Source organism: Mastigoproctus giganteus, chromosome 2, assembly GCF_048544385.1.
Source record: "Mastigoproctus giganteus isolate SK-2022 chromosome 2, ASM4854438v1, whole genome shotgun sequence".
Lineage (NCBI taxonomy): Eukaryota > Metazoa > Arthropoda > Arachnida > Uropygi > Thelyphonidae > Mastigoproctus > Mastigoproctus giganteus.
The window spans coordinates 147,307,260-147,334,214 of NC_143576.1; positions in this window are offsets into that span (position 1 = coordinate 147,307,260).

A 26,955-nucleotide genomic window follows, 5' to 3' on the forward strand; every position below is an offset into this window, starting at 1 on the left:
TGTGCAATGGAGTTGACGTGATTCGAGCTCATGTGATTGCTAAATACGATAATGTCTTGTATTCTCTGTCTTCTAAACTCATCTTATCCTATGCGGCCGTCCCAGACTATAAGCAAAAAATTTACAGATGCGCAGTAACACATATGCGAATATTAAACAATATCTATTAAAGTGAAACCATTCATCAAGATCTATTCAGTTAGAATGCAGTTGTTATGTATATACGGATAAGTGATAAGATTAAGAGTACACAACGCGCGATATGAAAAATTTTCGGAGCAAATTGACTTAAATCACGTGTGGAGAGAAGATTGAACGCAAATAACTCACAGAAACTCCCAAAATTAGTTATTTCTAATTAATAATAATTTTAAATTCAAATTTCACCCAAAACGTCACTGCATGAAAGCTTGGTAATTCTGGTTGTGTTGTTTCAACTGTTTTTAGTATTATTAATCTTTATTGACAGTTATTAACGAAGTTCAATAAAAATTTGAAATATTCTCGACGCTAAACACAGAATTCCTTTCATTGCTCACCAGTTTTATTTTATTTATGTATATTTCCTATCCTTTCAGGTTTCATGACTCTGCAGAGAGTCTCTTTCGAATATAGAACCTAATCCATGTACTTTCCAAAGCATAATAAAACCGAGCTTAGTATTATTTTGTTAATAATAAACCGAAATATATTTTCGGACCAAACAGCTCACAATCCTCTTGAATGAGTTTACAGCTTATGTAGAATATTAGGTTTAAAAATATTGGTTCATTTTGGAAAGGACCTCCATAAAATGAACCCGGATGCTTTGTTTAATTTCCTTTACAAAATACATCTCCTCCAAGCCATAAAATCGACAGTTCCGTAATCCTTCGAAGAGGCTATTCTCTATTTCATCAACAAACCCGGATTGGGGACGCATAATGAAACAATTTTCTATCCACACCGCTGGGCTGTAAAGCAATCCCCTCCCCCACTGCGACGCTCTCTAATTTCTAATCCACTAACTCGATTTTCTTTCTGGCCGTTCCTCTCAAACAGCTGACACGGCGCTGTAAACCACGCATACACTTATCAGTGCGGTAAATAATGAACGACTTTATTAAATATTTTATATTCGAGACACCAGAGGATAAATTAACGAGGTAATAAACTCCCTGCTCTTCACAGAAATACGCTTGCCGACATCCGAGGTCGCCATCCCTAATAAAGCATTGAAAGTAGAGTGTGCTGATTAAGGATTTTATTTCCTGCTGATACTCAAATGTAGTGACGAAAATGCGATCAGATTTATTCATCCCTAGACAAATACACGGTAATGAAGTAAACGCCAAGCAAGACAGTAATCTATTTATCCTGCACTCATTTCTTTTCATGGAAATGTTCGTTAAACTGTCTTGCGTACTTTTTCTTTTGGTCTGTGTAAAATTGGGCCCTCTTCAAATGCAATGCCATTGTTAAGGAGGCCATGGAAATGACTTTGGAAAGAAAATTGGTGGGCTTGATGGCCAGCTTACTCTCAAGAATTCTCTTTTCAGCAAATAACTGCGATGAACGGAACATAAATGAGAAATATTCGACTAAAAAGTGCGTTATAACGATGAACTCTGGAAATACCTGAAATGCTTTCAAATCATTCTGAAGGGAAGATCAGTACCCGATTTGTTTCTCTTTAACTTCTCAAATTCAGAACTTATTCTGAAGTTTATTATCGTTAATAAGTGAACAATTTTAGTCTAGAAATGTTGACAATTCTTGACCGATTTCAGGGTAAACCCAGGGTTCGAGTATTTCAAATTTTGAAATACTCGAACCTACCCGACTGCTCCACCTCATTTTTGAAACCTCTTTTACTTCGAAAAATCGATAACTCAAGTATTAATATTTGACTGCTACGTTTAATAAACTAATATTTTAAACCTACACAAATATAAGCGATTTGTCTTTCACTACTCCTCCATGCAGCTGATACATTTCCGTACCTAAAATGTGCCACATCATTAATTTTTTATTAATGCTAATTAAATTAGTGTGGCGATTCCGGAATCAGTGAATTGCATTTTATTTCGTGAATCTGCAGCTCGATCTACGTAAACCTCAAATTTTGTCCATTTTCTACGACAATTTCAATGTTTATCTCCTTCAAAGTACGCTCCATCCGCGCCTATGCAGCGCCCCATTGTGACTTCCATGATCTAAAACAGCAGCAGAAGTGCTCGGAAGATACCGCCTTTAATTGTTGCTGAGCTGTGTTCTTCTGAAAGTCTGCTAAGTCCTCAAATCGTTTTCCTTTGAGGTATGTTTTAATTTTCGGGAAAGAAAGTCGTATGGCGCCAGATCTGACAAATAAGGCGGATGCTCTAATGTTGATCTTGGTTTTCGTTAAAAACTCCCACTGCTACAGAGGAATGACACGGAGCATTGTCACGATGACGAACCATCTGGCAAAAGTGTTCTTACTGTTTTTGTCAATGTATAACTGCTTCGCGATTAGTCGAATGTTCATCCGTCTTGGCGCACGATCCCTTGAATTTTTAACGTTCTCGTCTGTCGAAGTTTTTGTCTTCGTGGACATCTTCACCTCCACTCTGAACTGTTTATGCCATTCGTACACATGTAGCTGACTCGTGGTTTTATCACAGTACACTTTCAGTAACATCTAACATTTTTGCACCATTTTTACCGAGTTTCACTAAAAAATTAATAACAGTTCTTTGCTCCAAATTCCGACTAGTCATTTTTCGGCCGAAGGGTTAAAAACTCTGATTATCTTAAACAGGCACAGTTCAATTAAAATTTAACCGATTGCGACGAAATAACACTGATTTGTACAGGAAAAAAACAAGCCACAGCACGATGTGAATGTTAAGTGACATGTGCAGTAGTAAGGCATTGGTAAGCAACGAATCCCTTTTCATTTTGGCCACACCTTGTATATTATGAACTGTTTAATAAAAAGTATAATACATTTTAAACAATGCTAATGCTCGCTGAAATATTTAAGAAAAGGCAGTTAATGACCAGAACCAGGCTATTTTGTTTCAATATAAATTAGATCGGTTGCACAAATGATCTTTAAAAAATGGCAAATGAAGTTTAATGGTTCTAAATACGATTTTGTCTCCTAGAGAACGTAAATCCAGAAGTTACTTGTAAACTAGATGTGGGTTTCGGTGGTTCACCAGATGGAGCGAGGGGTTACGATTCAGTCAGACAAAATTTTCCGTATTGTGTAAACAAGTGGCTAGGAGAGCACATGGTGTCCTCGCTATGATATTCACAAGCAAGAAAAAGGAAATCATTCTCTCTCTTCATATAAGACTGTGATGAGATTGCATTTAGAATATTGGATTGAAGGCAACACTTAACAGAGCGTCTAGAAAGAGTTAAAAGGACAGCCAGATTGATAATCAATGTCTATACGAAGAACGTCTTTAGAAAGTGTGGTTTGCAAAGCTTGGCAACTAGACATCGTAGAGGATAGTTGGATAAAAAAGATATATAATTTTCTGAACGGAATCAGTAAAATGAATAAAGGCAAATTTATATTTTGCCTTTTGGATGTACATCCGGAAGGATTCATAAACAGCGAAAGAGGGTTGAAAGCTGTCACAATTTACACGATTCAATATTTTTAGCAATGGAGTTTCATTTCATCAGTTTCCAAAATGTCGGCAACTGAAATAGTGAGTGTTAGAATCACTTTAATAAGCGTAGCCCTTGAAGAAGAATGTGCTAATTATTAACCGAAATATGGGGGGGGGGGGGGAAAATACATCATTGGGAGCATCAACGAAACTGTTAAGGAACTTGCCGCAGAAGATTATGGTACTTATTGTTCCACAGGAGCTCAAATTTTTAGACTTCCAATTAAATTGTCATTATTATAGATTCTTATACAAATATTTGAGAGCTGCAACCAGAGTTGCAAAACAAAAATATCCTTCACGACTATTCACTAAATGCTCAAAATGCAATGAAAATACAAGTTTACACGTCACTTTTTTCACTGCTAATGAATCACCAATTCGATTCATCAAAAATAAGAATACGATCTATTTTGTTCACTCCGGATGAAATTCAATTTATACTTTTTCACTTTAGATGAATCATCCGGGATGCACATCCCAAATTCAAAATGTAAATTCGCCCTAAGACGGTTAATTTTCACTGGCACAAAAATAAAATTTTGGGGTGAACCGAAAGTTGGACCTTGAAAATTTACAGTAAATCATTGCAATGAATTACTTACCATAGTTTCCCAGGCGTAACCCATATCCGTGTCTGCAGAAGTGTGTTCGTGGGCCGATTTGCATGTGGTGTTAGCTGAAATACCAGGAATAAATTTCTTGAAAAAGTCTGCTTTCTTGCATAATTTAGCCATTGTAATAGTAATACTAAACAAGTTGGCTTAATCTGGCTTACTGGCGGGTAATATTTAAGGTACTGTCTTCAATACAGATTTTTAAAAAGAATATTAAAAACTTAAGTATACGTACAGAACTAACTCCTAAAATTTAACGGCACGCATTATGAAATACGAGCATGCTTCTCGTGTATTGTCATGTGAACGTGGAGTTTCTTGTGAAGAGATACATATGTAGAAAGAGAAACTTAAATAAAAGAGTATAGGGAGGAAGAGAAATAAATATTATACAGTTTTAATTAAACTGAATGGCTAAATGAAACTATACAGTTTTATTGCGTGTTCTACAAAGTTATAATCTTAGTAATTAATTGGTATGAGCATAACTATATTTAATTTTCAGTTAATTACAGAAAAAGAGAAAAAAATCAATTTATTTTAAGAAAAAATTGAATGAACCTGAAACGTAACGCATTGCGTTCATCACATAACTTGTAATGGAAGTGTGTTATTGGATTTAGACATTACTTAAAAAGAAAAAGTTCAATTGATATCACATTTTCAGCGTATATTCCGAAAGCTTTTAAGATCAATCATAGACCGCCCCACCCCATTTATCTTTGCAGACGCAAAGATATCAACAAAGGATAATGAACAGCTGATTTTAATATATAAATACACACAAGGTGTCCCAGAGAAGTCTTTCCATAGATAAAGTCGATTCTTTGACAAAATACCGAAAGGTGAAAGAGTTATATAAATCATGGGTTTCAAATCTGAAGTGTTGGAGCTTTTTTCCCTCCACACCATAGCCAAGTTTGTCAATCTCGAAGAGGATTTTTGGTAATGGCCACAACCGTGATGCGGTGCTGCTTAGTGAGATAAAAAGATGGATAATAAAGTGTGCAAGGGTAAAGGCAAGAAACTAAGTTATCTGATTTAAAATCGTAATGGCAATTTTACGTATTTATTCAGCTTTAAACTCACTTTAAGTGACGAGTTTACGTCTGAAATACAGCTTTGAATTTTTGGTGTCAACCAGCGTAAATAAAAATCTCTTTTAGCTTTCTTCAACTGTGAGCAAAGAAAGACGGCTTTAATCATTTCTTAAAAATGTTACTTTCTTTCAGCGAGGGGACAGAACAGTCCACCGCCTCCTTCTTGCAAACTGGAGCGTTGGATACAAAATAAGGAGACGGTGATCACTCAGTGTCAGTGGTAATCTCATTCACATAGACATTCTGCAAGATGCATCGAGAATTCCTCAGTCCAGCGGGTGACACCGAGGATGAATTTGATGCCTTTTGGAGGAGAAAAAAAAAAGTCAGAAGTCTTTAATAAGGTGATATGATATGTAAGACAAATACATGAACATCTTTTTTTTTTTTTAATTCTCAATCACTTTGTTTCATCCCTCATTATGGAATGGCAGTCCAGAACTTTCGTGACCTTTTGTTTGATACTCTTTAATACATCTGCGAGATGCATGCGTATAATTCCGCAAAAAGTTATCAGCTATGAAAAACTAAATACATAAAGAGAGAAAAACAGAAAAATAAGCAAATAGAGAGAAAGAAAGCATCAAAGAGAGATAGTCACACGCCCAATTAGAGCTCCATTGACTGACAAAAGATCATAAGTTCATATTATGTCCATTTCACTTAGACCTAGCTGTATCCACCTCCGTGTACCACTCGAAAATCCTACAAAGAGGACGCTTCTCCTCCATTTTCATTGTCCCCTCATTACACTTGAACATTTTCCTCCTACCTAATCTTTAGTCTTCGCCCAGTAACCACCGCGATTACTACACCTCCTTTAGTCAGTTCCCTTCGAAAGCTCTTATGTAAGTCTGCTCCGTTTCTACATTCTGTCAGGGATCATTACCTTTCCTTCACAACCAACACGCGCGTATCCATAGTTACAGTTACTAGAGTCTGAAGAGCCCATAGAATGCTAGAAATCTCACGACGTTTCCTCTAGGTATCATTAGCAATTCAGTTTCCACGCTGCGAAACTGCAAACCTGGCTCCCTCTGGTGGATCAAATGTATAGTAGAGTTCAATGGACTCTCGTCTGAATAACAGCAAAATGTATCTCTATAAAAACTTCAAGATAGGAAGTGAACTCGTTTGTTTGTTTTATCTTCAAAATTTAATCAAAGAAAAAATATCTAACATATGAGAACTCGTCGGTATCTTTGTTTGTACGAGTTTCAGAGCCAGTTCTGTTTAACCGAATCCGGAAGGGTAACTTTTATGTGTTTCGGTAAGTGTTCTCTGCCAGCAACCCAAGATTTTCACTGTCCCCTTCTAACACCTTTCGACAGTATCAAAGACCCACGGTTAGAATTTAAGGATCTGCGCATTCTAAGAGTACGAGAACGCAGCGAAGCCTACAGTAGAAACAAATGAATCCCTAAGGTAGGAAGAAAGGGCTAAACTTTTACGACAGAAGCCAGTCAGAGTTTCTTTTCATGTGCTCGCAAGGTAATCAGAGTCAGAAAATATCAGCAAGAATTCCACTAGTTCTTGATGTTGCCATGGTGATGCCAGTCCTTCGCTAAAGCTAGTTAACAACGAGGACACCAGCCTAAAGGATTTAAATAATGATCTTAGCCTTGCTGGAATATGCAATGAGATTCCTTCTTGTCTGCTCCACTGAAGGAATTATGTTTGTATGTGCGCTTTAAAGACGCTTTTTGCAGGTGATTTTTCCCATTATCTGAAGAAGTCAGTCAAGTATACAAACTTTAAGAAACACGTGATTTAAAAGCGCTTTTCTGTTGATTAATTTATGATTTACTGAATCATCACTTCGAAGCTATTCCTGAAGTGGTTGTTGGTGGCTAAGCCAAGATTAAATCATAAGAAATAAATTAGTAAATATTGAACATTAAGTGCAAATTTATACTAAAGAGTGAAAGATTACTTGAGTGTATGTAAGTTGACTTATCTGAAAATTGAAATGGGAGGAAATATGCTTATACGTTATTTTCTTCATAACTTTTCCAAGTAAAGAAGCATTTTAAAGGTTGAAACCAAGGGGGAACGAAGTAGGAGTTAGGTTAACGTCCGTTCAAAACAGACCACATAGTACCGATACCATTTGTTCGTCAAATGCCTTCCATGCCAACCCGGTACTTGCATTATTCTTGGTTGTACTGTCAGTTTGTATAGGTGTGATGAAAAACTCAGTTCTCTGGATTTAAGTGGCCACCCTGGAGTAGAAAGAGAATTTTTATTTATTTAATCCTATTAAAAGAGTATCTGATTCGATAGGCGAGATTATTAAACTAAATATTAAATTAATTAAAATGAATATAGAGAGAAAGTCAATTTTGACACTGTCTCTTAACTTTTTTTTGGATAACTTTGGTTGGGAAAAAAAAAATATCTAACCTATAAAAAAAAAGCGATAAGTTGACATTTATTTTCCCTTATCTTCTGAAATTAAGATAGATAAGCCAGCTTATCTTACATGCATTGTCTTGCGCTGAGAATTTATGAGGGTAAAGCAGTTTTGCAGAACGTCAAGAATTTTTTTTTTATGCTTCTAAAATGACAAAAAAATAAAATAAAGTTACAGGGGTTCATAAAAAGTTCGTCATGATTTTAAGTGTTTATCGGATGACTTAAGTAGGAGATCAGCTGTATTTTGAATTTATGAAGACTTTTAGAAAGTCATTAAAAGAAATTAACCCAGAAGTATAAATAAAGCGATCTTCCAACATCTGATACTTATTCATAATATCGCTAATAAAAGCAATTAAAATGTCCTTGTTTATACTCCGGCACGATCCGACCAGATCACAGTGGAGTTTACAATAAATCATCAATAGAAACATTAGTCGTATTTAGCAGTCACGGGATTGAACCCCGGTCCACTCAAAGGGCGCGTGCTACTGCACTCACGTCCCTGACCACTCGGCTACGTTAGGCCTAAGGCGGGTTTAAGATTACTTTGAATCAACAACTAGGTAATTCAGTCTACGAAGGACCAAAATGTTGTATTAAGTTGTGTGTGTTATAAAATCACTGTGTGCACTCGCTAAGGGCATACAATGTACTGAGAGATGAAAATATAGAAAAACCAGCCAACCCAGTATCTCTTATGAAGACCTTAATAATGTCTTCGCATAGCCAATCCTCTTCAAATGAGAGTCATGTAACATGCTCGGCTAGAACAGGAGTCTGACTAATGATACTTGTTTATTTCAGAGTTGACTGTGAAACCCGATCTATAAAATGGACAGTTCATTGATCGCTTACTATTAAAAACACACAAAAAGTCCCAAAAAGAAATACTTCCTTTTTGGGATTGGAGTACCTTTTTTTTTTTTTTTCCACTCATTCAAATTGATGTGCTCGGTTAATCTAATATATTGTATGCTATTTATAGTTGGTCAAGTTGCTGAATATCTGGACAGTTTTTTTTCTTTCGGGGGGGGGGGGGAGAATATTGACAAGTATTTTACTACAAAGCGCTCTTTTTCAGAGGCGAAGACAGACAATGCGCCTCCATTTCCAAACTTGGAAATCTGATTCGGCTCTACCTTAAAGCTGAAAGCCACGAGTATCAATTCTTTCATTAGCATCGACCACCAATCGTTTTTGAATGATTGATGACTATTAATGACTGGTTTCCATCATCCTGTGTTCTAGAGATAAAACTAACAGGTACAAAGAGTAAGATCAGGTGCAATCATGGATCATTCAAATACTGTTCCTAAACAACACTTGTTGGCTGAACTTTGTATCTAAATTTTCAAAATTATTCGGAATTAAAATAAATTTGAACAGCAATTTGTTATTCGCTATTGTGTTTGATGCGGTATGCGTGCTGCAGAGAATGTAAAAGAAATGTCAGGGGCTGAATATATATATATATATATATATTCAGCTAAGTAGTAGAATGTCAATCTCATACGACAGTGCATAAGCTATTATGGGAAACTTTCAAGCCGCAATTTACAAAACGTAAGAGTCAATTGTCAACTACCAGACAACATATCAAAACTGGCAACTCTGTCAGCATACAGATATAAACTCCACTGCGATCTACCAACAGTTCGCAATAACTTCATTGGTTGTACGGTGGCGCTGCCATTCAGAAAATTAAATGACCAGCCTGTGTACGTCCTTCAGACATTTTAGCCATTTCTTGCAGCACCCGAAAAAAGATGGGATCACTAAAGCTGGTCCATCGTATTCTGTGTCACAATTTCTGCACTATCAATTCATTCTCCTTGCAATGTAAAAACCAAGTCAAATGAACCATATGAAATAAACATGGAGACCACGCTTCAGTACAGATTCGCTACTGGGCAAAAATTGCTGCGAAAATTATGGATGTTATCCTAATGAAGCATTCAAGCATCAGAGCTCTAATTTCTGGTAGTATTCTTCGAACGCATCGTAAAAAGTCCTCAAGTCTTATCAGATGTGTTCATTGGTTGCTTCGAACCAAGGTATGAACCTATCTGCAATTTCATCATTTTTTGTTGTCGAAGTGACCCCGGAACTATAGTCTCTTTCGAGAAAAATTCATTCTTTAAACACAGCAGTCCTTAAACGATCTTTCAGAGCTCAGTGTCATCATCAAATACCATTTTAACTAATCCAAACGTTTCAGATGTTTATTTTCCTAATTTGTGTGCAAAATTTAATGAAATGCGTTGCTCTCGCCATTCCAGCATAAAGAAATTACGATTTTTCCACAGCCACTGACAATAGAAGACTGAGAAATCTTCATAGGCTGTAGATCTGTGCCAGGCTCATGCGTGGTGGTGGTGGTGGTTGTTTTTTGTTATTTTGGTTTTTAGGAGCATTAGCAACTAAGGCCATATTGCTCCGGGGATATGCGGTGGTCATTCCCTGACCTTTCCGTCATGCGTGATACAAGTCTGAAACTCCTCAGAAGCAGTTCAGGAGTGCTTCTTTCAATGCCTTGTACCATAAAGAAGCGCGGTCCTCCCACTCTTTGATTTTTGAACAAACTTCTCAGAACTTATAACTCTCCTGTCAGGTGACCTTTTCGAAACCCTTTGTGTGCCATTGTATGGAAAATGCGTTTGATCTGCAAACATTTCATCTCCGATATGACCCAAATCTGAATGAAGTTTTAGATATTGCACTTTTCGTTCGTTCGTTCGCTCGCTCGCACTCTCTCTAAATAACAAATACGTGTGGCTTCTATCTTCTTCTGGCAGCCGCACCTCAAGACATAATCGATGAAACTTTTATTTTTCACCGTAACGCTATCAGTTTGCATTGATCAGTGCCGTTTTGATGAATTACAAACCAGTACGCTGATGCATCCTCCTCAAGTCAGCTGTTACCTCTTTAATATATTGATTCCTCTGCGCACTCACACCTTGCTCGGTTCGCTAGCGAAGATAACTAACGCTATTAATTACGAAAACGTTATTGGTCCGATAGTCTGTTAACAACTAAAAATTGGTGATCACACATTTCTCACCATTGCTACACTGGCGTCCAAAAGTTAAGTTACAACCAAAAATTCTGGCCTAAAGAAAACTGTACAGTCTAGTGGGCTAAATGCCATAAAATGAGCGCTGAGCATTTCTCTTAAGGCCGAATAAAATCAGGAAAACAGTCGCTGATACATATTAGGCTAGTTATAAACGAGAGTACCTTGTAGATACCTCATAATAATGAATAGTAAAATAAACTAATACTTTGCGCAATGTCTGTTGACTTAAAAGGATTTTAGGATGTTACATTACTGTCTTCAGAAAACGCTTCCTAAAGGAGTGAACTTCTTATGTGCCATTCACATTTGGAATAAGTCAGAATCGAACCCCGTTGACAAGGCGAAATTTACTGAGCACATTACGAGTGGGCCTCGGAACAAACCTGCCTCAAAAACGCGTGTCTATCTAGTAAGACCGCGTGGATGAGCTGATCTGCAAGGAAGTTGGGGGGGGGGGGGCTTAGAGATAGGCCTATTTACAACCCTGAAAGTTTTTTTTTTTCTGTACGCCATGTGTATTCTAATACGTTTGCTCATTGGTGAAGGAAAAGTTTGATTTTCCAGTGTGAAGCATACGCCTTCTCTTTCGAGACTGACTAACTCAGCCACGGGGTGAAAAATAAGCGATAAATTATTCTAACGTCTTTGAAGGGAAGTATCCCTTCTAGGACGCTTTTCAGGTCGCGATAGAAATCGAATAGAGGGATTCTTAAAACATAAGATAAATTAATATATTCAATTATAATTATTTATAAGTTAATATTATTAAAGTCGAATGATGCAAAGAAGCAGACTTTTCTGCATCAGACAATAAATAAATAATGATAATAATAAATGAAACATTAATAAACCAAAACAATACTTATACTGTTCCAATTCCGATTAAGCAACCATCCAATCCTCCTATGAACTTAGCTAGGCTCACCGCTCCTGCCACATTGGGAAGCAACCCGCTGCCCACAGATGAACTTCATGAGATCCAAACCTCTGTTATTCCCTGATAATTAATATTTGTGCCACTTGGTTGTCGTTTCGGCCACGAGGAAGAACAGGCCTTCGTCATACAATATACTCAGCCCTTTATACGCCAAAATCATAACTCCCTATATATGTCCACCTGTTAATCTTTGCAGATCGCACCTTCTAAGTCGTTCTTCATCTGTGCATCGATTTGCGCTCATCTGGTAGTTGCTCTTCTCCGAATTTTTTTCATAAGTTCTACGCTCTTTTAGGTGCAGTCTTCAGAACTGAATACAATATCACAAATACAGTCTAACCATCGCCTTATAAAGGTTAATGAAGTTGTTATCCCACCTAGGAAAGTCCGTTCCCAGCCACTGTTTGCATTGCGTGAAAAATTTCATGTCATATTGAATCGTAACACCTAAGTTTTTTGTCTTGAACCACTTTTAGCCCCTCTCCCCTTAGCTTATACATGACACCAGGATTTCTGTTTCCCCCAAAGGCATAACCGTACATTTAGAAGCATTAAACTTTTGTTACCATTTTTCTGAGAGGTATGCAACAGATCCAATTCGTTTTGAAGCATCATGGCCGGGCGCGGATCGTTAACCACCTTTCCCACCTTCAAGTCATCGGCAAACTTTGGCAGCTTCCACTAGATACCTTCGTCAATTCACCTATGAAAGTTACTCTAAATTTGCATCATCTTAATAGAAAAAGTAAAATTTATTTACTTTTATTTTAAATGAGTAGCTAGTGTTCTCTTGATTTGTAAGATACAAAAGTTTCGGTAAATCTTGAGTACTTACGAGAAGATCAGTACTGATAGCCGTGAAGAATTTGAAAATAAGTAAATATTTCACTTATGCGTAAGAGATTAAAATCAAATTAATAAAAATATTCAAGATGTTTCTTATAATTAGTGCTCAAGATAAAGTATTTTGTGTAACATAAATATCGGTAATGTTTTCGGCATATTGAAAATATTCCGAACTCAATAAGTGTTTTGCTGGAATTAATAGCACTATAGAGGAGCTGCAAATGCCAGACCAGAATTGGAAAGGTTTATAATAGCAAGTAAACTTTTCCCAAGTCTTCTGAACTACATTAACTATATTTATAAAGGCTATTACACAACATATCATTGCACGGTCTTTGTAACTTCATACTCTGGCTAATATACGAGAATAAATGAACCTATACAACATAAAGACCTTAACCAGAGCTTAGGATAAATATAATCCTAAGCAATGTTTATTTTATTTATTTTTTGTCAAAGTTATCAGTCTCGCGTTAAAATCAATAAGAATTTATATATATAAAAGGATATTTTTGTCTTGTTTCAAAGTTACATAAGAACAATATATTGTTCTACATAAATATGTAGAACAATTAAAATTATTCTGTTAAATCCGAAACGAAAACCATTAAAAATGAATACGATAAATTCAAAATATAAAAGCCTCATTTTCTTCTTAAAATATTTATAGGCACAAGAAAATATGGCTGGAAAAGACTCATTAAGTTTAAACCATTTTTTTTAAATTTTTTCATATGAAAAATATTTAATCCATTATTTCAGACATGTTGGTCTAAACGCTGCAAAAACATTGTTAATAAATGTCTTCTTGTTAAGTAAAGGATGTAATTCGCCAGCAGACGTGGTTAGCCAACAGGTGGCAGTAATAGCAACACTTAATAATTATTTTACTAGTCTGAATGCGTATGCTTGCGTGATATTAAGAAATTTATCAATGTGCAGCAGAAGCATACTTCATAAATGCTATTAAATTTGTGTTTATAAGGACAGAAGTTATTCAAATTCTGAATAATAATGATTGGAATTTGTGTTAATGCTTTACTTACAACAGACAAAGAAATACGAGGGCTGTTCATAGCATGTCAAGGCTGATGTTGTAAGAAGCTAAATATTGCTCCATCGCATTTTGTTTCGTGATTTTCACATAAGTCTTTCTTCTTTCAAGGTTTTCTTTAAGTATGGAAGAAATAAAATTCACAAGAAGCAAAGCCACAAATTCCTTTGCTATAAACGTTGCGATTGCAGTTTGTCAGATTTTGTAGGAAATTTAATGCATACTTGCCTGTTTGAGACATTAAAAAATAAAAAAGACATCACAAAATACGAATATTACTGCAACCTTTGATCACAGAAGACGAGAAGAAGTACAAACCTGTTCAGAAGAACAACCGTTATTCAGAATCGTTATTGGCCCAATATGCTCGATAGTCTTCGGCGATGTTTCCAAGCGAACAAAAGATTTTAAATATTTAATAAACTGAACACTGAAAGGTCTCGCGAAAATACCACATATAGAAGACAGTGTTTGGGGTTTCCTTTTTCTCCCCACTCAATTATGAAGAATATCTCTAAATTTAAGGTCTCTTTGCATCGCTGTTAAATGTCTCCACGCACTCAACTGCAACAGACTTGTGCTTCTGCTGCAGGATAAAGAGCCATACTTCAAGATATCCCTAATCCTAAACCGTAGGAATAGTAGAGGAGCTTCATTGTGAATAAACATGCGTATGTCATCAAGTTGAACATGAGGGTTCGCACTCCACCCAAGATTTCCTTCCATTTAAATCAATTTTCTCATCAGTAAATCAGAAGATATACTAAATAACATAAGAGGTTTTAAAGAATATTCATGTAAATATTTCAGATGATGGAGCCCACTTATATTGCAGTGTACCCAGATACACGTTATAATTTGTACCTCAGTATGTAACACAAATGGTTGTCCACAAATGATTCCTATTAGATTAATTTTCTGTTTTTAACTCTCCGGGACGACAACACCGTCAGCGTTCACAAGACAGAGAATACAACAAACAGCACCGCATTCAGCAGTCACGGGCTCGAGGCCCGGTCACTCGAGGCACGTGTACTTATTATTACTGTCGGATTTATTAGATTAATAAATCCGACAGTAGTAATAATAATAGCAGACATAACAACCACCCTGTGTATATGGTAGCAATACCCGTCACAAGTGGAATTATCCCCTCCTCAAATAATAAGAATAAACCACCCTGTGTACCAATACCCGTCAAGGGGTGGAACTCACCAGTCAGGGAGAGATAATATAAGAGCAACAATATAATAATAAGGAAAGATTACCCAGCCCAACCAACTGGAAGTGCTTCCTGTGCAACTGCGCTAATGACTACTCAGGAAGACGCCAACGCATGAAGTGGAGCATCGAAATGAATGCATTCATCATGCGAGCATACCACGAAGTAGCGAAGCTAGAGCTAGCCATGACAATGTACAGGACGAAACTACACAAGTGGTTGAAACGGTTCCCATTTTTCAGGTCACCGAAGACCGATGAAAGCTGAGAGAGAGAGATTATGCAGGCCCACGAGTAAGAATACACGGATATCAAGGGCCGCCTGGCTGAGAAATACCATCGGAGACTGAGAAACCTGCTAAAATCAAAGCTGAATGGTGGGAACATGGTTACAACTAAACACTGACGCAGTCCCAGTACTAACGTACTCCTTCGAGGTAGTAGACTGAACCGACACTGAGCCGGAGATTATGAAATCGATCAGGATTATGAAGACAAAGAACCGCTAACACCACCCGAAGTTGGCAATCTAAAGACTGGCCATAGCCCGTAAAGAAGGAGGGGATTGACTGCCTCATTAAACAAGAGGTGATTAAAAAACCTGCGGGATTACTTCCAGGAAAACACAGCACCAATCTACCAAACCATAAGAAAGATAGACAAACGGCGCACAACACTCAAAAATGAGACCACACTCATACAGACAGAAGAAACAAAGACAGAAAGATCGGGGACAATACAATGACCTTCATCAAGACTACGTAGATAAGATGGCTTCCAGCGCTTGGCTCACGAAAAGATAGCTCTTCCCAGACAGCATTCATGCCCGCCATCCAAGAAGTGCATCGCCAACAACCTGTCATAACGAATGACAAATATCGACGAGGCCACCTGGTCCAGAAACAATCCAACGCATCACCACAGGATGATCACCCAGACACGACCAGGTGACCAGGATTAAACTCACAGATAAGACCAGGTGACGAGGATCAGAAGTTAGTGCAAAAATACCAGTCGATCAAAGAAGGTTTACCGTATTACAAGTACGAACCTCAAGGCCATACTAGAGACTTCTCACAGACTGTACTGGACCGTGTCATAATAACAGACAAGATGATCCAGCACAGCAAACAAGACATAACCCTCATTGACAAGGAAATGACTACCTACCTGATCGACATAGCGATGCCCAATATCAGCAAACCTCCAGAAAACATACGAAAAGATAACGAAGTACTCAGACCTAAAACAGGAAGTCAAAAATATGTGGCATATGGAACAAGTAATGATCATCCGGATCACCATGTCTACCACAGGCATGGTGCTAAAGAGCCTCCATAAGAACCTAGCAACAATATACCTCCCGGAGAACACTTACATGGAACTCCAAACTCCAGAAAGCCTGTAGGATAGTACGAGTTCCTCGACTAACAGTAATAATAACACAACCAAACACCCCATGCAGTTGGTATCCATCACGGGGCGGCAAGATCTCAAAGAATAAAAAAAAAAAAAAGTTATTTATAACAACTTGTAAGGAAATTTGCGCTTGCATCATGAGAACACCCCCCCCCCGCACACTGCTTTCCATTCACACATTTTTCCCCACCCTCACTGCAGTTTGCCGTCCGTCATAATCCCTGTAACTTTTTTTTTTTTGACGTGAAAACATTCATAGCGGCACCTAAACAATGGAATGTAACGGAAGTTTAGCAATGACGTCACGTTATCCACGCGAATTGTGAGAAACGTAATGTGAAATATTGGAATTAAAACGAGCATACGGGGCCACGGTGGCCTTGTGGCAACCGCAAGAGTAAAGTCCGCAGCGCTTTCGCTGCGGACTTTACTCTTGAGCGAAGGGGGGATTAGTGGGGCAGCCGCTCCACCCACCATCATAAGGTGGGTTGCGGCAGTCTATTTAGCAGACATCTTCTACTCCTTAAAACAATGCATGCACTAATTTCAGCTGCAGCTAAAGTCCAGCGATTAAAATGCGATTAATTATGCTATTCAACAAAAATCAAATTGCTGGGGTTTGTACCTGCCGCAAAATATAAGTTTATTGCAAAAGAAAGAACAATATAATGCATGAACATAAAAATATCCAGTGCTTCAACTACAGTATATGAATAGCCCATGTGATATATATTCCAAACAAAAAGAAAATAATAAATGCTCCTGTGATTTTAATAAAATCATAGGACGCATCGACAAATCTTTCTAACAGAGCGAAATATAAAATTTCCTTTAAAATCCATGCACTGGGAAGAGTTATTACATGCAGACGGACGGACAAAGAAATAACAATTGTAGCCTTTACATTAGTCCAAATGCGAACTATGAAGGAAGCCTGGGAATAGTTTGATGACTCCTATTTGCCATAAGCTTTTAAAATTATTTACTTTATATGAGAGGGAAATGAACTGTTATATTTGAATATTACATTTATATTCATTGTCACTGAGTTGCACCTTAAAAAATGTTCTTGATTGTATAATAATATTCTAAAAGTTCTTTCGGGTCCCTAAAGAGACCAACGTTAGATTTAAATGGTGTTTATAATAAAGTCATAAGTAGAAGCCGACGAGCTAAATATATTTAAATAGTTCTTTAAATTAATGCAATCGAGTTGTTGCAAGCTATAAACAATTTCATATTATCTGCGTAGGCAGATTGTATTTTGACTTTTCCTGAAAAGTTGAAAGAAAAGCGTACGCAAGTGCTTTATAAAAGATTATTGAATAATAACAGTCCAGTGATTAACCCTAACCTACACCCTTTAGAAGTGTAATCCCTTTTGAGCTATTACCAAAAAAATAACCAACTTTGTATAGTCCTTAAGTTAACTAGTTCGTAATTGGAACAATGATACAGATTTTACTGAAATCTTATTTCTGATTCACTCAAGAGGAAATGATAAATGATCATCTCCTAGGCATACCTGCAAAGATTGTTAGGCTCATAAAAGCAACCCTTTTATGATAATTAAGAATGGATGTCAGCAGAACTAAGAGGATAATGGAATGGAAACCTATCAATAGGAGGGCAAGAGAAGACCGAGCAAAAGATGGATGACGTAGAAGAGGACTTAAAGACCGTGAGAATAAGAAGTTGGAGGTTTCACTTCTGGGAGGGCTTACTGGTAGAACATTGTTGAGAAGGCCAAGACCCACCCTGGGTTAAAACACCAGAATAAGTAATCCATCGGCGCCTCCGTAGCCAGGAGCAGCAGTGCGTAGCACACGCTTCTTGATTAGACCGGAGTTCGAGCCCGTGACCACCAAATACGGAGGATGCGGAAAGGTCAGGGAATGACCACCGCATATCCCCGGAGCAATATGGCCTTAGTTGCTAATGCTCCTATAAACCGAATAACGCGTTCGATAAGTCCATGTACAGTATGTGCACCAAATTCCTCCCACCGCAATCTAATTTCATAAAAAAAAATGACAAGACAAAGTTAGGTTCGTTACTGACCCAAAGTGACGAAATCTATGTAATATGTTGAAAATATTGAGTTTTTGGTGTAATCCCGAACGAGTTTAACTATGTACTTAGACGTAGATGGTGGTTTTAATCAGCTATTTGATTACTTCAAATATATTGTTCATTTCCTCGAAATAATTGGCCAGCCTATTATAATATCTGAAGGTGAACGTGCAGTATTGTAGTTATACTTTATAAATAAGAAATATTGTTTATTCAACTGTTTCTAAATGAATTGGCTGATTTCCAGAAATAGCGGGAGTTGGCGATTCGAAACGCCTTCAATTAATGAGGTTGCGCAGTAATGGCCACAAGTATTTAATATTCTCAGATGGTGTGCATTTCATATAATCACCGTCGTCCTCACACTGGAGAAAATATCCTCGTTCGAATGCAGTCAATGGTGCGAGAAATTTATGGGTCGTTTTCACAAGCTATAAACCTCGTCTAAAACTGACCAACTCAGCCAGTTGAGTTGGTCGGTTTCAGAAGAGGATATCGCTGGTCGACGACCTACAGAAACTCGGATTTTTCGTTCAGCAAACGGACAAATCAACCACAAGAACACACGCAATTTAGAGACATGCAGCGTAATATGGGCTGATGAGACGAACTCAATTTAATGTTTTCAGCCGTTTTATTCAGCATTCTAAACTTTTTAAAAAAATTATGGTCTTTGAAGTTTCGATGGTGTGTTTCCTTTTGATACGCTCTTTTTAGCTCAAAGTTAAAGCAGACAGAGAATTTCTTATTAACTGAACTTTTTTTACGAATTGTTTCCTTTATAGTCTCCTTTATTTTTTTACTTAAAAGTTCATGATCTCGTTTAAGGAGAGATTCGATCAATTTGGTCCAAAATGACACGCGAACAAATACGTTTAATTTGTTATTCGTTTTAGGCACACTAAAAACAATACCGGACGAGAAGCTAATCTTTTGGGAAGTCAAAAGATGCAATGAATGAGAATGATGACCCACAATTTACTACGAATTCTCCGCCCCAGATGATTAATTTTAGAGGATGGGCCGGTAATTGCTGGGATAACATTCGTCTCCCCTTCATTTTTTATATGAGAATAAGTGTTCAAAAGCAGCCTGATGGTAATCTATAGTTCAAAACAAGATTGAAAAATTTTAAACCTATAGATGATATGCATGACACATTTCTAAGAAAACCAAAATATGAGAATCCGATGGCTCTAATGTAAAATACTGCTAACTGTACTGTGTTATTACTGAAATATAATTTTTCTTGGGCGTGTAAAAAACACTACGTTGGATATTTAGACTCCATCCAGCCACATATGTCCGTAAATTTCGAATCTTCCTATTCTGTTTGACTGAACGGGGGAAAAAAAAAACCCTTGCTATCCTCGCCTGAGACCGACAAATTCATCTACTGAATGAAAAAAAAAAAATCCATAAAAAGTTCCTCGTGTCATTGACAGAATCCCAAGTGCAAAATTTACCACCGAGTGTGGAATGGACAGCGATTTTAACCACTCTGCTAACGTGAGGAATGAGTATTTAGACATAATTATAAGCTTGCTGAATAAGTGGAAGTCCGAGAAAGGAGGCAGCCTTATTGAGGGGTAAAAAAATGCCTTTGCATCAGCAGTTAAATCTGGGATTCTTCCAGAAAAGAAATTACCTTTCAATTATTCTATCAATAACTTCGTGTTCGAGTTAATGCAGAAACTCGTTCGAATTCTAAGGGTTTATGCACAGCTTAACTTTTTCTATTGTAAATAGAATTTGCTTTAAATATCTGTGGAATTCTTTGCGATGTTTCTCGTGTGTGTATGAGTGTGTCGGACAAAGCATTGAGTTCCCTAGAAGTGAAATTTTTACTCACTAAGAAGCTCTAACATAAATCCTTACTAAATATTAATTTTGTAGTCCGTTATGACATCAGATTTATTTTTCAGCTTGGAAATTCAAACAGAATTCTTGTACCTGTTTTAATTATCACTTTAATTAAAAAGCATGTCATTCTTTTTCGGTCTTCTTTTTAGAAGCTGTTGGGTTTTAAAGAGAAATGGACAAGAGGAATTTTGTTTTGCAGATTATAATTATCTCTCAAGAAATTTTACACCCCATGACTTGGCCATTTAGGCCAAGTGATTGTCCGTTAACCACGTGATTATCCGTTACATACTTAGATGTTCCATCTCTTCCTTTACTAATAGACGCTGCTGGCCACAGAACGCACTCGCCCATTACGATAATCACTGAGAAGGTGGTGGGCATCTCTTTCTATGTCCGTGGGACCATCCTATCTAACAATGGAATTCTTTGCACGCAAGATATCCACCACTAATGGGAAGCAACGAATCGAGTTCCTTTGAAGTTGAAGCTTTATCATACACTGTCAGCTCACCTACGTTGGAGGTTACTTTTGTTTAACTAAAAGTACTGTAGTTCACAGCAGAAGAAAGCTCTTGAAAGGGGGCGGGGTCAGCATAGACGAATTTTAGTTCTAATTTTCAGTCTTCTGCTGTGGCATTTAAGAGAGAAGACGAGTTGAGAATAAAGGACTTTCTGAAGAAAGTTAAATATTTTAGGTGAATATTTTGTGTTATTTAAATCTTTCGTTCCATTTTGAGACTTAATCTTATGCTGAATGTCAATAGTACATATTAACAATATTTGAGCATGAAATACCGTAGATTACAGTTTGGAATATAATTTTTAGCAAGTAAGAGATCCTAATCAAAGCCTCACTATAAATGGACTCAGCTCATTTACATGCCGAATTTTGAGTCTGCTCTAATTTTGTAAAGGACTAAGTAACCTTGTATAAAGTTTCCGTTACCCCCATGTAATTATGAGTACCCTCAAATTCAAATATGAAAATAAAGAATATTGAGCAATTGAGTCAAAAAGGAAATATTATGGCACGCGCGCTCAATAAGTGCCGTATGAATTAAATTATGAATTACGGGAAATGTAGTTTGTGCATGCGCGCGCGCTGTCTCTCTCTCTCTCTCTCTCTGGGAATGAGTTATTTTCGAAATTAGCCTTCGTATGTCACAATTTGAAGAACGAAAATTTTCTATAGAAGCTATGCACAAAAATATACTTTCCTCAAGTATTTTTAATCTAAGGACATAAGAAAATTGAAAAGTTCGTAGACTAAGGTCGTAAATAACATACGAGAGTAATTAGCAGTTCAGTTGTCCCCTTCAAAGTATTCATGTTCAGGTCCAAGAGAAAAGAAACCTCCAAAACAATGATTTCAACAAATTTTCCAATCAGTAGCACTCCTGGATGGTCGTTTTTCAGGGTATGCAGAACGTTCAAAGCATTTCCTTGAATGACTCCAACAGGAGTGTCACATATCTTCCCTTTTAAGCGTAATTTCAATTTTGAGAATATGTAAATAGATATCACAATCAGACAAATGAGGGAGCTGTAGAAGCACACCTGACATTCAACCAAAAATTAGATCACAGTACAGTGGGCCAGTGCGCTCAGTGTGAACGAATCAGAATCTAGATTCGTTTTTAGTAAGTCATCAGTTCCTAATACTTCAATGTTTCGTCTCCTCTGCACCTCGGTAGGACTGCCAATGAATTTGGTAGACGCGCGCCGTAGCTACAAATCTTCGGTTAATACTGGCTAAACTTATTATAGGTCATTGGCCATCTTCCTTTTGTCAATCTGCAACCTATACACACTAGATCTGACTCGTGCGACATATCTGTAGTTTTTGAAGTGGACGGACGTCCAGCACTAGGGTCATCTTGTACCAATTCTCTGAGACCTTACAGACAGTACATTTTCCGAAAGCACGGTTCCCGAAGGATTCTTTTAAAAATCCAATGGTTTCCGTAGCCGATTTCCCAATTTTTCATAAAAATTGGTTGAAAATTCTCTTTCAAAATGTTTTAATTGTTTTCTAGCACCGTACAATTAGCCAAAATTATAAGGACAACGAGAGCGGAACGATATTCAGGATTTGATAGGATTTCGTGCCATCTTATAGATAGACAATGCATCTATCTATAACCTGGTGCACGTGGCGGCGTTAGCCACGAAATGTTCATTATATATTTGCGTATTACTATTGAGGCAGGCAAATAGAGAAAGCATTCGAAAAGATGCTGAGGAAAACAATTGCACAAAAATAACCATAACAAGAGTTAAACGAAAATTTTTCTGCCACTGAAAGCTTCAGCATTTCTGGCCTGATGCCACTAACTTATCTTTCAGAATATCTATTCTGAATACTTCAAAACGAGGAAATGCAACAGTATTTCACAAGCAAAAGCGATTTCCCGCATCAACATAATGCTATCTTTACAATATTTTCTGTTTCATTTCACGAGTTCGTTCCTCGCAGTTTCAGATATTTATGTTTTTTTTTATTAATGCATTATTTTAAAAATCCACAGGAATTACGTTGTGTTTTAGAGGATAGGCTGTTTAGTAAACTAAAATTCGTAAAAAAAAAGACAGATCTTTTCAAAGAGCATTGAGGACAATGCTTTTATTGGGTTCAAATATTGGAAGACTCTCGGAATGATGCGACAATAACTACCGAACCGACAATCTCCACAATTGCGCCGTATTTCAAATGTTATTATACTTCTATTAAAATGTATTTATAGTGTAATGCTGAGGCAATTCCTTCAATATTAGTACCATGTGGAAAGATGTCTTTTCTTTCGCAAATTCTACTTTTATAATAGTTTATTCTGTAAAAACTAGACGCAATTCCTATAAATTTAATTAAATAGAAGAAAAAAAAAAGCTTTGACTTAATGAAGCAGCATATGAAATTAATTCAATAACTGAGTTTCGCTTAACTTGCTGAAATGAAACTCGGAATAGCAGAAAATCAAATTAACTTTTGGTGACATTTGTACACACGTTCAGCAAAAACACTTATCAGTAAAGAGTAAATCGAAGGGGGATCCGCCTGGGCTGTTTTTACTTATTTCATTTTATTAATTTGTTTCGCTTCCACAGCATGCTCAAATTAGTGATATCCATAGCATTTACTTTTAATATCGCTTCCATATTCACTTCCAGAACCTCTAACTCGTATACTGTTCAAAAGAGGGAAGTCAGTTTTATAAATGACCCGTCTCTTACACACCCTCTCCACTCTGCCACATAGATGTCCAATTCTTTTCTACAGATATTTCGATGGAGAGAGATTTTTCTAAAATGGCACGCGAAATTTTAGATTTTTTCGAAATCAGCGAAGACGTGCGTTAACCAATTAACATCCACCTATAATTCAACTCCAAACAAACATTCCCAATTTATTCCTTCTACTTCTGTTCTCTAGAAATTCTTTCCTTCCTTTGTATGCATTTCCTGACCATGAGCTACCCTTGCAACCCGTCTGCACTGTCAGAAAACTTCATATTTAACTGCAGAATTACCCCTAGGTCGTCTTTACTTTCCACTTCGATGAGTAACACCACATAGTTGGCACATTTCTCTGTGGTTACAGCTACCCATATGCATTATATTGCATTTGTCAATGTTAAATTTCAGTTGTCATCTGCTCGACTTTTCTAGATCCTGTTGCAGTAGTGTACTGTCCTTTAACAACCCTGCCAACGTTCGTATCATCTGCAAACTTGGACATCAAGTCTGATATAGCTTCATCAATATCATTGATAAATATACATAACAATGGGCCCAGCACCGAACCCTGGGGGACTCCACTAATAACATTAGACCATGAAGAGCAGTGTCCATTGCTTACCACTCTGTCTTCTCTCACTCAACCATCCCTTTATTCACTGAAGCCACTTGCCCTTAATACAAAAATTAAAGTTCGTTGTGAAAAATATCTTCAATCTTTTTAACCCATTCACCGCAATATACCACAATAGGATCCGAAAGATTTTCATATTTGAGAGTTACTGGAATAAATAAATTTCTTATGACAGAACTCAATGATTTCCGTGATATCCAAGGTAGATTAGCATTATATTTCACCCAAGTTCCTCTGGAAAACGCTACAAAGAATTTTCAGTTTAACTTTATATAATCATAATTCTTTGTAAAATCTTTACCTGCAGTGGTTTCAGTATTCATAGCTGTCCCAGCTTGACAAAAGAGCCTCAAATTTATTTCAGTACCTTGACCTTATAACACGTTCAAGAATGATAAATCCTACGACAGGAAATCAAGCAATCCACCTAGTTTTATTATTTGTTTCATTTTACTAATGTCGAAGAACGTTAATTAAATTTTAATCACGTGACTACTGCTTTAGATCTTAATTTGCACAAAATGAACTCTAGGGAAACTGCAGTAAAAAAAAAAAAAAAAAAAAAAATATTCTTTCCCGATTAAATTAAACAGGAACATCCCACGAAAGGATGCTGAAAATCTATACCTGAGACTTGCTAATCATTCTTCATAAACAGGATGCAGACTCATTATTTACTTCCCGATTCTCTCAATTTGAAAAAAAAGTCATCTGCAAAACTCATTACATTGTACGATTTCGCCAGAACTTTGTTTATAGATGCGGTTTAAAAGATTTCTTGAGAGAAAGAAAGAAAATATTTTAGAAAATGGAAGGCTATGGATAAAATTGATGGCTACGCTAAACAGAAAAATACACGAGCCACCCTCTATTAAAACAAAAATTTGCAAAAAAAAAAAAAAAAAAAAAAAAAATTATACCGGTTAAGATTCTCCATAACAAAAGAATTTTCTAAAAAACTAACTCACACAAACATTTACAGAGTCAGCTGTAGTACACGTCAGATGCTAGTGGAAGTTAAGGAGCAATGTACTAATTTAAGTTAAAATAATTTCTAAATCGAAATCACAATTTAAATTAAATTATACGTCGTAGCAATATATTTGGTAGAGTGGTTAAAATAGCAGAAAGTATGATATGAAGAAGCGTTGGCTCAAACTCTGAATGTGTAAGATTAGAGAGTTGGCCAGATTTCTTAAGTACATTTGGAATTTGGGAGTACAATGTGTATAGAAAGGGAGTCGCCGCACAACACAAGACAAAGCGAACAGCAGACCCCAGTCTTGGGTCTTTAACAGACCCAAGCTTCTAGTATCAGATGCATGTTTGATTCGAGTTGAACTGGAGGTGGAGATTGCTTTGGTGGAATAAAACTGACAAATATTAGTAACTTGCAATCGAGGTACTCCTCAGTCTTTTTTTTTTTCAATTCAGGTATTCCATAAATTATTTGCTACTTTCCGTCTCCCTTTTACTCGGTAAATTTATTTGCAATTTTCGTACCATTTTATTGCATCTCTCAATTATACCAATTCATCGTTCCCCACTTTGTTATGAGAGTAAATCCATTACTTCCTTAAAGTTTGTGGGGGGGGGGGGTATTGTAGTTTGCTAATTTATTTGAATGTTCAAGGTAACCGGAATAACTACCTTTTTATCACACATTTTCCTTGGGGGAACCAGTAGTGTTTTATGTAAAAAAGACAAGCTCATGTTTGTTTCTTTTATTTCTTCATCTTTGTAACAGTGGTTTTGCCACTACTTTCTTTCGGTCCATCTTGAAAATTTAATTTCTTTAGTTTTGAAAAAATGGAAAAGCTTTAAAAAAGAAAAAAAAACAAGGCAACACGGGATGCAGAAATTTGGAGGGGAGCGTTCCGATTTGGCCCAAATACAATAGGGATCACACCTCCGATCAAACCAAAAGAATTTCTACCTCTGTATTTCATCGCAGGCCAACTGTTCTCTCTCTCAGGCACACATTCTTCCCTTGTTATGACAGACATGATATGAAAGTTTAAGATTCGAATAAAATATTCTGTATTAATCCCATTATCTACAAAAAATGAGTCATCAGCTCTACTCTACAATCAATCCAGCTTTATCCCTCTACATCATTCAAACTTCATAATAGTGATCGTTCGCTTTTGCCAAACAAAAATTCAGACTTCGCCATGCCCTAATTTTCTTAGTGTTACTGCAATGGTTAGACATCCAGCTTCACACTAACTGTTCTGCTTTTTGTGTTGGTTCTTAATTACGTAAAACAACACTCGCATATCACCTGAGAACCGCACTGGGCTTATTTCCAACTTTCCCAGGCCTATTTCCGTGGCATGCCTTGGATGATGGATTAAATTATTGTTCCATTTGGCGTAATGGTCTCCGAGTGACATCGTCTCAAGTATGGAAGCAATCGTGTAGTTCACTAAAACTACAGAAGAGAACTTCGTTATACCGTAGAGGAATGTGCATGTTCCCATCGGAGTCACGCGTAGTCTTGACCTATCGGTAACCTTTGCTAAAGTGGTATCCAAGGTACCGAAGACTCCATTAGAAGCAATCTATCTTCCTCTAACAACTCCCTGGTTTGACAGTTATCGAGAAAGATGCAGAACCTTTCGGAGAAACAACGTTATAACTGTACTTGTAGATTTAAGGGAAACTTCGTTGTCAACAGTAAGCTGAGACAATGCTCCACTTTTTTAACACCTCTCAAGTTGGAAAAGGTGTTAAATTCCTGTTCATTTCCTAGAGTAACGAAGGGCAGAGGATGAGAATTTTGTCCATGGACGAGCCCACCAACTTTG